We start from the raw sequence: 12,008 nt of genomic DNA, 5'->3' as shown, positions 1-12,008 counted from the left end.
TTCCTAGTTGTTGTTGTTTTTTATTTTTTTTTTTTTGTTTCAGAAAGTCTCATTTTTTTTGGGCAGTATACTCAACATTGCACAAGTATCGGAATACGAAGGTAGATAGTAAGCAAAAAAAAGTATCTAAGTATCTAAAATAAGCCAGTACATTAGAGTGTTAAATAGTATCTACTACGTTTTGTGAGTCACTTATGCGCGGTATTATGGGAAATAGGATTAGATATTGTATCTGCAAACTTGCAGATACATTTAAAAGATAATATCAATTAAAGAAATACATATATTTTAAATGCGAAATAGCGAAATAAGAGCTTAACTGTTGAACAGCTGATGGCTGTGATGAAGAGACTGTGCAAATTTGCCTCCGGATAAAAACTGAAATTTTACTCCGGCTATAGTCCCAATCTCACTTACGTGAAAGAGTAGTTTACTCATATAACGAATTCTAGGAAATCCATATGCCAACGACCATACCACGCTGAATACATCGGTTCTCGTCCGATCACCGAAATTAAGCAGCGTCGGGATAGCGGGCGCGGTTAGTACTTAGATGGGGGACCGCTTGGGAACACCGCGTGTTGTTGGCTCCCAACAACTTTTTTACCTTTTTGTCAAAGTTTTTAAATACTTTCCTAGTTATTGTTGTTTTTTATTTTTTTTTTTTTCAGAAAGTCTCATTTTTTTTTTTTGGGCAGTATACACAACATTGCACAAGTATCGGAATACGAAGGTAGATAGTAAGCAAAAAAAGTATCTAAGTATCTAAAATAAGCCAGTACATTAGAGTGTTAAATAGTATCTACTACGTTTTGTGAGTCACTTATGCGCGGTATTATGGGAAATAGGATTAGATATTGTATCTGCAAACTTGCAGATACATTTAAAAGATAATATCAATTAAAGAAATACATATGTATATTTTAAATGCGAAATAGCGAAATAAGAGCTTAACTGTTGAACAGCTGATGGCTGTGATGAAGAGACTGTGCAAATTTGCCTCCGGATAAAAACTGAAATTTTACTCCGGCTATAGTCCCAATCTCACTTACGTGAAAGAGTAGTTTACTCATATAACGAATTCTAGGAAATCCATATGCCAACGACCATACCACGCTGAATACATCGGTTCTCGTCCGATCACCGAAATTAAGCAGCGTCGGGATAGCGGGCGCGGTTAGTACTTAGATGGGGGACCGCTTGGGAACACCGCGTGTTGTTGGCTCCCAACAACTTTTTTTACCTTTTTGTCAAAGTTTTTAAATACTTTCCTAGTTGTTGTTGTTTTTTATTTTTTTTTTTTTCAGAAAGTCTCATTTTTTTTGGGCAATATACTCAACATTGCACAAGTATCGGAATACGAAGGTAGATAGTAAGCAAAAAAAAGCATCTAAGTATCTAAAATAAGCCAGTACATTAGAGTGTTAAATAGTATCTACTACGTTTTGTGAGTCACTTATGCGCGGTATTATGGGAAATAGGATTAGATATTGTATCTGCAAACTTGCAGATACATTTAAAAGATAATATCAATTAAAGAAATACATATATTTTAAATGCGAAATAGCGAAATAAGAGCTTAACTGTTGAACAGCTGATGGCTGTGATGAAGAGACTGTGCAAATTTGCCTCCGGATAAAAACTGAAATTTTACTCCGGCTATAGTCCCAATCTCACTTACGTGAAAGAGTAGTTTACTCATATAACGAATTCTAGGAAATCCATATGTCAACGACCATACCACGCTGAATACATCGGTTCTCGTCCGATCACCGAAATTAAGCAGCGTCGGGATAGCGGGCGCGGTTAGTACTTAGATGGGGGACCGCTTGGGAACACCGCGTGTTGTTGGCTCCCAACAACTTTTTTTACCTTTTTGTCAAAGTTTTTAAATTCTTTCCTAGTTGTTGTTGTTGTTGTTTTTTTTTTTTTTTTTTTCAGAAAGTCTCATTTTTTTTGGGCAGTATACTCAACATTGCACAAGTATCGGAATACGAAGGTAGATAGTAAGCAAAAAAAAAGCATCTAAGTATCTAAAATAAGCCAGTACATTAGAGTGTTAAATAGTATCTACTACGTTTTGTGAGTCACTTATGCGCGGTATTATGGGAAATAGGATTAGATATTGTATCTGCAAACTTGCAGATACATTTAAAAGATAATATCAATTAAAGAAATACATATATTTTAAATGCGAAATAGCGAAATAAGAGCTTAACTGTTGAACAGCTGATGGCTGTGATGAAGAGACTGTGCAAATTTGCCTCCGGATAAAAACTGAAATTTTACTCCGGCTATAGTCCCAATCTCACTTACGTGAAAGAGTAGTTTACTCATATAACGAATTCTAGGAAATCCATATGCCAACGACCATACCACGCTGAATACATCGGTTCTCGTCCGATCACCGAAATTAAGCAGCGTCGGGATAGCGGGCGCGGTTAGTACTTAGATGGGGGACCGCTTGGGAACACCGCGTGTTGTTGGCTCCCAACAACTTTTTTACCTTTTTGTCAAAGTTTTTAAATACTTTCCTAGTTGTTGTTGTTTTTTATTTTTATTTTTTTTCAGAAAGTCTCATTTTTTTTTTTTGGGCAGTATACACAACATTGCACAAGTATCGGAATACGAAGGTAGATAGTAAGCAAAAAAAAGTATCTAAGTATCTAAAATAAGCCAGTACATTAGAGTGTTAAATAGTATCTACTACGTTTTGTGAGTCACTTATGCGCGGTATTATGGGAAATAGGATTAGATATTGTATCTGCAAACTTGCAGATACATTTAAAAGATAATATCAATTAAAGAAATACATATATTTTAAATGCGAAATAGCGAAATAAGAGCTTAACTGTTGAACAGCTGATGGCTGTGATGAAGAGACTGTGCAAATTTGCCTCCGGATAAAAACTGAAATTTTACTCCGGCTATAGTCCCAATCTCACTTACGTGAAAGAGTAGTTTACTCATATAACGAATTCTAGGAAATCCATATGCCAACGACCATACCACGCTGAATACATCGGTTCTCGTCCGATCACCGAAATTAAGCAGCGTCGGGATAGCGGGCGCGGTTAGTACTTAGATGGGGGACCGCTTGGGAACACCGCGTGTTGTTGGCTCCCAACAACTTTTTTTACCTTTTTGTCAAAGTTTTTAAATACTTTCCTAGTTGTTGTTGTTTTTTATTTTTTTTTTTTTGTTTCAGAAAGTCTAATTTTTTTTGGGCAGTATACTCAACATTGCACAAGTATCGGAATACGAAGGTAGATAGTAAGCAAAAAAAAGCATCTAAGTATCTAAAATAAGCCAGTACATTAGAGTGTTAAATAGTATCTACTACGTTTTGTGAGTCACTTATGCGCGGTATTATGGGAAATAGGATTAGATATTGTATCTGCAAACTTGCAGATACATTTAAAAGATAATATCAATTAAAGAAATACATATATTTTAAATGCGAAATAGCGAAATAAGAGCTTAACTGTTGAACAGCTGATGGCTGTGATGAAGAGACTGTGCAAATTTGCCTCCGGATAAAAACTGAAATTTTACTCCGGCTATAGTCCCAATCTCACTTACGTGAAAGAGTAGTTTACTCATATAACGAATTCTAGGAAATCCATATGCCAACGACCATACCACGCTGAATACATCGGTTCTCGTCCGATCACCGAAATTAAGCAGCGTCGGGATAGCGGGCGCGGTTAGTACTTAGATGGGGGACCGCTTGGGAACACCGCATGTTATTGGCTCCCAACAACTTTTTTACCTTTTTGTCAAAGTTTTTAAATACTTTCCTAGTTGTTGTTGTTTTTTATTTTTTTTTTTTTCAGAAAGTCTCATTTTTTTTTTTTTGGGCAGTATACACAACATTGCACAAGTATCGGAATACGAAGGTAGATAGTAAGCAAAAAAAAGCATCTAAGTATCTAAAATAAGCCAGTACATTAGAGTGTTAAATAGTATCTACTACGTTTTGTGAGTCACTTATGCGCGGTATTATGGGAAATAGGATTAGATATTGTATCTGCAAACTTGCAGATACATTTAAAAGATAATATCAATTAAAGAAATACATATATTTTAAATGCGAAATAGCGAAATAAGAGCTTAACTGTTGAACAGCTGATGGCTGTGATGAAGAGACTGTGCAGATTTGCCTCCGGATAAAAACTGAAATTTTACTCCGGCTATAGTCCCAATCTCACTTACGTGAAAGAGTAGTTTACTCATATAACGAATTCTAGGAAATCCATATGTCAACGACCATACCACGCTGAATACATCGGTTCTCGTCCGATCACCGAAATTAAGCAGCGTCGGGATAGCGGGCGCGGTTAGTACTTAGATGGGGGACCGCTTGGGAACACCGCGTGTTGTTGGCTCCCAACAACTTTTTTACCTTTTTGTCAAAGTTTTTAAATACTTTCCTAGTTGTTGTTGTTTTTTTTTTTTTTTTTTTTCAGAAAGTCTCATTTTTTTTGGGCAGTATACTCAACATTGCACAAGTATCGGAATACGAAGGTAGATAGTAAGCAAAAAAAAGCATCTAAGTATCTAAAATAAGCCAGTACATTAGAGTGTTAAATAGTATCTACTACGTTTTGTGAGTCAATTATGCGCGGTATTATGGGAAATAGGATTAGATATTGTATCTGCAAACTTGCAGATACATTTAAAAGATAATATCAATTAAAGAAATACATATATTTTAAATGCGAAATAGCGAAATAAGAGCTTAACTGTTGAACAGCTGATGGCTGTGATGAAGAGACTGTGCAGATTTGCCTCCGGATAAAAACTGAAATTTTACTCCGGCTATAGTCCCAATCTCACTTACGTGAAAGAGTAGTTTACTCATATAACGAATTCTAGGAAATCCATATGCCAACGACCATACCACGCTGAATACATCGGTTCTCGTCCGATCACCGAAATTAAGCAGCGTCGGGATAGCGGGCGCGGTTAGTACTTAGATGGGGACCGCTTGGGAACACCGCGTGTTGTTGGCTCCCAACAACTTTTTTTACCTTTTTGTCAAAGTTTTTAAATACTTTCCTAGTTGTTGTTGTTTTTTATTTTTTTTTTTCAGAAAGTCTCATTTTTTTTGGGCAGTATACTCAACATTGCACAAGTATCGGAATACGAAGGTAGATAGTAAGCAAAAAAAAGCATCTAAGTATCTAAAATAAGCCAGTACATTAGAGTGTTAAATAGTATCTACTACGTTTTGTGAGTCACTTATGCGCGGTATTATGGGAAATAGGATTAGATATTGTATCTGCAAACTTTCAGATACATTTAAAAGATAATATCAATTAAAGAAATACATATGTATATTTTAAATGCGAAATAGCGAAATAAGAGCTTAACTTTTGAACAGCTGATGGCTGTGATGAAGAGACTGTGCAAATTTGCCTCCGGATAAAAACTGAAATTTTACTCCGGCTATAGTCCCAAACTCACTTACGTGAAAGAGTAGTTTACTCATATAACGAATTCTAGGAAATCCATATGCCAACGACCATACCACGCTGAATACATCGGTTCTCGTCCGATCACCGAAATTAAGCAGCGTCGGGATAGCGGGCGCGGTTAGTACTTAGATGGGGGACCGCTTGGGAACACCGCGTGTTGTTGGCTCCCAACAACTTTTTTTACCTTTTTGTCAAAGTTTTTAAATACTTTCCTAGTTGTTGTTGTTTTTTATTTTTATTTTTTCAGAAAGTCTCATTTTTTTTGGGCAGTATACTCAACATTGCACAAGTATCGGAATACGAAGGTAGATAGTAAGCAAAAAAAAGTATCTAAGTATCTAAAATAAGCCAGTACATTAGAGTGTTAAATAGTATCTACTACGTTTTGTGAGTCACTTATGCGCGGTATTATGGGAAATAGGATTAGATATTGTATCTGCAAACTTGCAGATACATTTAAAAGATAATATCAATTAAAGAAATACATATATTTTAAATGCGAAATAGCGAAATAAGAGCTTAACTGTTGAACAGCTGATGGCTGTGATGAAGAGACTGTGCAAATTTGCCTCCGGATAAAAACTGAAATTTTACTCCGGCTATAGTCCCAATCTCACTTACGTGAAAGAGTAGTTTACTCATATAACGAATTCTAGGAAATCCATATGCCAACGACCATACCACGCTGAATACATCGGTTCTCGTCCGATCACCGAAATTAAGCAGCGTCGGGATAGCGGGCGCGGTTAGTACTTAGATGGGGGACCGCTTGGGAACACCGCGTGTTGTTGGCTCCCAACAACTTTTTTTACCTTTTTGTCAAAGTTTTTAAATACTTTCCTAGTTGTTGTTGTTTTTTATTTTTTTTTTTTCAGAAAGTCTCATTTTTTTTTTTTGGGCAGTATACACAACATTGCACAAGTATCGGAATACGAAGGTAGATAGTAAGCAAAAAAAGTATCTAAGTATCTAAAATAAGCCAGTACATTAGAGTGTTAAATAGTATCTACTACGTTTTGTGAGTCACTTATGCGCGGTATTATGGGAAATAGGATTAGATATTGTATCTGCAAACTTGCAGATACATTTAAAAGATAATATCAATTAAAGAAATACATATGTATATTTTAAATGCGAAATAGCGAAATAAGAGCTTAACTGTTGAACAGCTGATGGCTGTGATGAAGAGACTGTGCAAATTTGCCTCCGGATAAAAACTGAAATTTTACTCCGGCTATAGTCCCAATCTCACTTACGTGAAAGAGTAGTTTACTCATATAACGAATTCTAGGAAATCCATATGCCAACGACCATACCACGCTGAATACATCGGTTCTCGTCCGATCACCGAAATTAAGCAGCGTCGGGATAGCGGGCGCGGTTAGTACTTAGATGGGGGACCGCTTGGGAACACCGCGTGTTGTTGGCTCCCAACAACTTTTTTTACCTTTTTGTCAAAGTTTTTAAATACTTTCCTAGTTGTTGTTGTTTTTTTTTTTTTTTTTTTCAGAAAGTCTCATTTTTTTTGGGCAGTATACTCAACATTGCACAAGTATCGGAATACGAAGGTAGATAGTAAGCAAAAAAAAGCATCTAAGTATCTAAAATAAGCCAGTACATTAGAGTGTTAAATAGTATCTACTACGTTTTGTGAGTCACTTATGCGCGGTATTATGGGAAATAGGATTAGATATTGTATCTGCAAACTTGCAGATACATTTAAAAGATAATATCAATTAAAGAAATACATATATTTTAAATGCGAAATAGCGAAATAAGAGCTTAACTGTTGAACAGCTGATGGCTGTGATGAAGAGACTGTGCAAATTTGCCTCCGGATAAAAACTGAAATTTTACTCCGGCTATAGTCCCAATCTCACTTACGTGAAAGAGTAGTTTACTCATATAACGAATTCTAGGAAATCCATATGTCAACGACCATACCACGCTGAATACATCGGTTCTCGTCCGATCACCGAAATTAAGCAGCGTCGGGATAGCGGGCGCGGTTAGTACTTAGATGGGGGACCGCTTGGGAACACCGCGTGTTGTTGGCTCCCAACAACTTTTTTTACCTTTTTGTCAAAGTTTTTAAATTCTTTCCTAGTTGTTGTTGTTGTTGTTTTTTTTTTTTTTTTCAGAAAGTCTCATTTTTTTTGGGCAGTATACTCAACATTGCACAAGTATCGGAATACGAAGGTAGATAGTAAGCAAAAAAAAGCATCTAAGTATCTAAAATAAGCCAGTACATTAGAGTGTTAAATAGTATCTACTACGTTTTGTGAGTCACTTATGCGCGGTATTATGGGAAATAGGATTAGATATTGTATCTGCAAACTTGCAGATACATTTAAAAGATAATATCAATTAAAGAAATACATATATTTTAAATGCGAAATAGCGAAATAAGAGCTTAACTGTTGAACAGCTGATGGCTGTGATGAAGAGACTGTGCAAATTTGCCTCCGGATAAAAACTGAAATTTTACTCCGGCTATAGTCCCAATCTCACTTACGTGAAAGAGTAGTTTACTCATATAACGAATTCTAGGAAATCCATATGCCAACGACCATTCCACGCTGAATACATCGGTTCTCGTCCGATCACCGAAATTAAGCAGCGTCGGGATAGCGGGCGCGGTTAGTACTTAGATGGGGGACCGCTTGGGAACACCGCGTGTTGTTGGCTCCCAACAACTTTTTTACCTTTTTGTCAAAGTTTTTAAATACTTTCCTAGTTGTTGTTGTTTTTTATTTTTTTTTTTCAGAAAGTCTCATTTTGTTTTTTTTGGCAGTATACACAACATTGCACAAGTATCGGAATACGAAGGTAGATAGTAAGCAAAAAAAAAGTATCTAAGTATCTAAAATAAGCCAGTACATTAGAGTGTTAAATAGTATCAACTACGTTTTGTGAGTCACTTATGCGCGGTATTATGGGAAATAGGATTAGATATTGTATCTGCAAACTTGCAGATACATTTAAAAGATAATATCAATTAAAGAAATACATATATTTTAAATGCGAAATAGCGAAATAAGAGCTTAACTGTTGAACAGCTGATGGCTGTGATGAAGAGACTGTGCAAATTTGCCTCCGGATAAAAACTGAAATTTTACTCCGGCTATAGTCCCAATCTCACTTACGTGAAAGAGTAGTTTACTCATATAACGAATTCTAGGATATCCATATGCCAACGACCATACCACGCTGAATACATCGGTTCTCGTCCGATCACCGAAATTAAGCAGCGTCGGGATAGCGGGCGCGGTTAGTACTTAGATGGGGGACCGCTTGGGAACACCGCGTGTTGTTGGCTCCCAACAACTTTTTTACCCTTTTGTCAAAGTTTTTAAATACTTTCCTAGTTGTTGTTGTTTTTTATTTTTTTTTTTTTTTCAGAAAGTCTCATTTTTTTTGGGCAGTATACTCAACATTGCACAAGTATCGGAATACGAAGGTAGATAGTAAGCAAAAAAAAGCATCTAAGTATCTAAAATAAGCCAGTACATTAGAGTGTTAAATAGTATCTACTACGTTTTGTGAGTCACTTATGCGCGGTATTATGGGAAATAGGATTAGATATTGTATCTGCAAACTTGCAGATACATTTAAAAGATAATATCAATTAAAGAAATACATATATTTTAAATGCGAAATAGCGAAATAAGAGCTTAACTGTTGAACAGCTGATGGCTGTGATGAAGAGACTGTGCAAATTTGCCTCCGGATAAAAACTGAAATTTTACTCCGGCTATAGTCCCAAACTCACTTACGTGAAAGAGTAGTTTACTCATATAACGAATTCTAGGAAATCCATATGCCAACGACCATACCACGCTGAATACATCGGTTCTCGTCCGATCACCGAAATTAAGCAGCGTCGGGATAGCGGGCGCGGTTAGTACTTAGATGGGGGACCGCTTGGGAACACCGCGTGTTGTTGGCTCCCAACAACTTTTTTACCTTTTTGTCAAAGTTTTTAAATACTTTCCTAGTTGTTGTTGTTTTTTATTTTTTTTTTTTTTCAGAAAGTCTCATTTTTTTTTTTTGGGCAGTATACACAACATTGCACAAGTATCGGAATACGAAGGTAGATAGTAAGCAAAAAAAAGTATCTAAGTATCTAAAATAAGCCAGTACATTAGAGTGTTAAATAGTATCTACTACGTTTTGTGAGTCACTTATGCGCGGTATTATGGGAAATAGGATTAGATATTGTATCTGCAAACTTGCAGATACATTTAAAAGATAATATCAATTAAAGAAATACATATATTTTAAATGCGAAATAGCGAAATAAGAGCTTAACTGTTGAACAGCTGATGGCTGTGATGAAGAGACTGTGCAGATTTGCCTCCGGATAAAAACTGAAATTTTACTCCGGCTATAGTCCCAATCTCACTTACGTGAAAGAGTAGTTTACTCATATAACGAATTCTAGGAAATCCATATGTCAACGACCATACCACGCTGAATACATCGGTTCTCGTCCGATCACCGAAATTAAGCAGCGTCGGGATAGCGGGCGCGGTTAGTACTTAGATGGGGGACCGCTTGGGAACACCGCGTGTTGTTGGCTCCCAACAACTTTTTTACCTTTTTGTCAAAGTTTTTAAATACTTTCCTAGTTGTTGTTGTTTTTTATTTTTATTTTTTTTCAGAAAGTCTCATTTTTTTTTTTGGGCAGTATACACAACATTGCACAAGTATCGGAATACGAAGGTAGATAGTAAGCAAAAAAAAGTATCTAAGTATCTAAAATAAGCCAGTACATTAGAGTGTTAAATAGTATCTACTACGTTTTGTGAGTCACTTATGCGCGGTATTATGGGAAATAGGATTAGATATTGTATCTGCAAACTTGCAGATACATTTAAAAGATAATATCAATTAAAGAAATACATATATTTTAAATGCGAAATAGCGAAATAAGAGCTTAACTGTTGAACAGCTGATGGCTGTGATGAAGAGACTGTGCAAATTTGCCTCCGGATAAAAACTGAAATTTTACTCCGGCTATAGTCCCAATCTCACTTACGTGAAAGAGTAGTTTACTCATATAACGAATTCTAGGAAATCCATATGCCAACGACCATACCACGCTGAATACATCGGTTCTCGTCCGATCACCGAAATTAAGCAGCGTCGGGATAGCGGGCGCGGTTAGTACTTAGATGGGGGACCGCTTGGGAACACCGCGTGTTATTGGCTCCCAACAACTTTTTTACCTTTTTGTCAAAGTTTTTAAATACTTTCCTAGTTGTTGTTGTTTTTTATTTTTTTTTTTTTCAGAAAGTCTCATTTTTTTTTTTTGGGCAGTATACACAACATTGCACAAGTATCGGAATACGAAGGTAGATAGTAAGCAAAAAAAAGCATCTAAGTATCTAAAATAAGCCAGTACATTAGAGTGTTAAATAGTATCTACTACGTTTTGTGAGTCACTTATGCGCGGTATTATGGGAAATAGGATTAGATATTGTATCTGCAAACTTGCAGATACATTTAAAAGATAATATCAATTAAAGAAATACATATATTTTAAATGCGAAATAGCGAAATAAGAGCTTAACTGTTGAACAGCTGATGGCTGTGATGAAGAGACTGTGCAGATTTGCCTCCGGATAAAAACTGAAATTTTACTCCGGCTATAGTCCCAATCTCACTTACGTGAAAGAGTAGTTTACTCATATAACGAATTCTAGGAAATCCATATGTCAACGACCATACCACGCTGAATACATCGGTTCTCGTCCGATCACCGAAATTAAGCAGCGTCGGGATAGCGGGCGCGGTTAGTACTTAGATGGGGGACCGCTTGGGAACACCGCGTGTTGTTGGCTCCTAACAACTTTTTTACCTTTTTGTCAAAGTTTTTAAATACTTTCCTAGTTGTTGTTGTTTTTTATTTTTATTTTTTTTTCAGAAAGTCTCATTTTTTTTGGGCAGTATACTCAACATTGCACAAGTATCGGAATACGAAGGTAGATAGTAAGCAAAAAAAAGCATCTAAGTATCTAAAATAAGCCAGTACATTAGAGTGTTAAATAGTATCTACTACGTTTTGTGAGTCACTTATGCGCGGTATTATGGGAAATAGGATTAGATATTGTATCTGCAAACTTGCAGATACATTTAAAAGATAATATCAATTAAAGAAATACATATATTTTAAATGCGAAATAGCGAAATAAGAGCTTAACTGTTGAACAGCTGATGGCTGTGATGAAGAGACTGTGCAGATTTGCCTCCGGATAAAAACTGAAATTTTACTCCGGCTATAGTCCCAATCTCACTTACGTGAAAGAGTAGTTTACTCATATAACGAATTCTAGGAAATCCATATGTCAACGACCATACCACGCTGAATACATCGGTTCTCGTCCGATCACCGAAATTAAGCAGCGTCGGGATAGCGGGCGCGGTTAGTACTTAGATGGGGGACCGCTTGGGAACACCGCGTGTTGTTGGCTCCCAACAACTTTTTTACCTTTTTGTCAAAGTTTTTAAATACTTTCCTAGTTG

The 12,008-nt window shown here is 36.3% G+C and overlaps 19 pseudogenes; all 19 read left to right on the top strand.

The window, feature by feature from the left end:
- Positions 1-463: 463 nt before the first annotated feature.
- Positions 464-590, top strand: LOC128920635 (5S ribosomal RNA; annotated as a pseudogene).
- A 508-nt stretch (positions 591-1,098) lies between these two features.
- On the top strand, positions 1,099-1,225 carry LOC128920634 (5S ribosomal RNA; annotated as a pseudogene).
- Positions 1,226-1,727: 502 nt separating this feature from the next.
- Positions 1,728-1,854, top strand: LOC128920709 (5S ribosomal RNA; annotated as a pseudogene).
- A 508-nt stretch (positions 1,855-2,362) lies between these two features.
- LOC128920633 (5S ribosomal RNA) lies at positions 2,363-2,489 on the top strand (annotated as a pseudogene).
- Positions 2,490-2,995: 506 nt separating this feature from the next.
- Positions 2,996-3,122, top strand: LOC128920631 (5S ribosomal RNA; annotated as a pseudogene).
- A 506-nt stretch (positions 3,123-3,628) lies between these two features.
- On the top strand, positions 3,629-3,755 carry LOC128920789 (5S ribosomal RNA; annotated as a pseudogene).
- A 506-nt stretch (positions 3,756-4,261) lies between these two features.
- On the top strand, positions 4,262-4,388 carry LOC128920708 (5S ribosomal RNA; annotated as a pseudogene).
- Positions 4,389-4,889: 501 nt separating this feature from the next.
- Positions 4,890-5,015, top strand: LOC128920783 (5S ribosomal RNA; annotated as a pseudogene).
- A 504-nt stretch (positions 5,016-5,519) lies between these two features.
- On the top strand, positions 5,520-5,646 carry LOC128920630 (5S ribosomal RNA; annotated as a pseudogene).
- Positions 5,647-6,147: 501 nt separating this feature from the next.
- LOC128920629 (5S ribosomal RNA) lies at positions 6,148-6,274 on the top strand (annotated as a pseudogene).
- A 508-nt stretch (positions 6,275-6,782) lies between these two features.
- LOC128920628 (5S ribosomal RNA) lies at positions 6,783-6,909 on the top strand (annotated as a pseudogene).
- A 501-nt stretch (positions 6,910-7,410) lies between these two features.
- Positions 7,411-7,537, top strand: LOC128920707 (5S ribosomal RNA; annotated as a pseudogene).
- A 504-nt stretch (positions 7,538-8,041) lies between these two features.
- On the top strand, positions 8,042-8,168 carry LOC128920720 (5S ribosomal RNA; annotated as a pseudogene).
- A 504-nt stretch (positions 8,169-8,672) lies between these two features.
- LOC128920627 (5S ribosomal RNA) lies at positions 8,673-8,799 on the top strand (annotated as a pseudogene).
- Positions 8,800-9,302: 503 nt separating this feature from the next.
- On the top strand, positions 9,303-9,429 carry LOC128920626 (5S ribosomal RNA; annotated as a pseudogene).
- A 506-nt stretch (positions 9,430-9,935) lies between these two features.
- Positions 9,936-10,062, top strand: LOC128920706 (5S ribosomal RNA; annotated as a pseudogene).
- A 505-nt stretch (positions 10,063-10,567) lies between these two features.
- LOC128920746 (5S ribosomal RNA) lies at positions 10,568-10,694 on the top strand (annotated as a pseudogene).
- Positions 10,695-11,199: 505 nt separating this feature from the next.
- Positions 11,200-11,326, top strand: LOC128920705 (5S ribosomal RNA; annotated as a pseudogene).
- Positions 11,327-11,829: 503 nt separating this feature from the next.
- LOC128920704 (5S ribosomal RNA) lies at positions 11,830-11,956 on the top strand (annotated as a pseudogene).
- Positions 11,957-12,008: the final 52 nt, after the last annotated feature.

This window comes from Zeugodacus cucurbitae, chromosome 3 (genome assembly GCF_028554725.1).
Source record: "Zeugodacus cucurbitae isolate PBARC_wt_2022May chromosome 3, idZeuCucr1.2, whole genome shotgun sequence".
In the NCBI taxonomy this organism is placed as follows: domain Eukaryota; kingdom Metazoa; phylum Arthropoda; class Insecta; order Diptera; family Tephritidae; genus Zeugodacus; species Zeugodacus cucurbitae.
The sequence above is the reverse complement of the archived record's forward strand: the minus strand, read 5'-3'. Positions and strand labels throughout refer to the sequence as shown.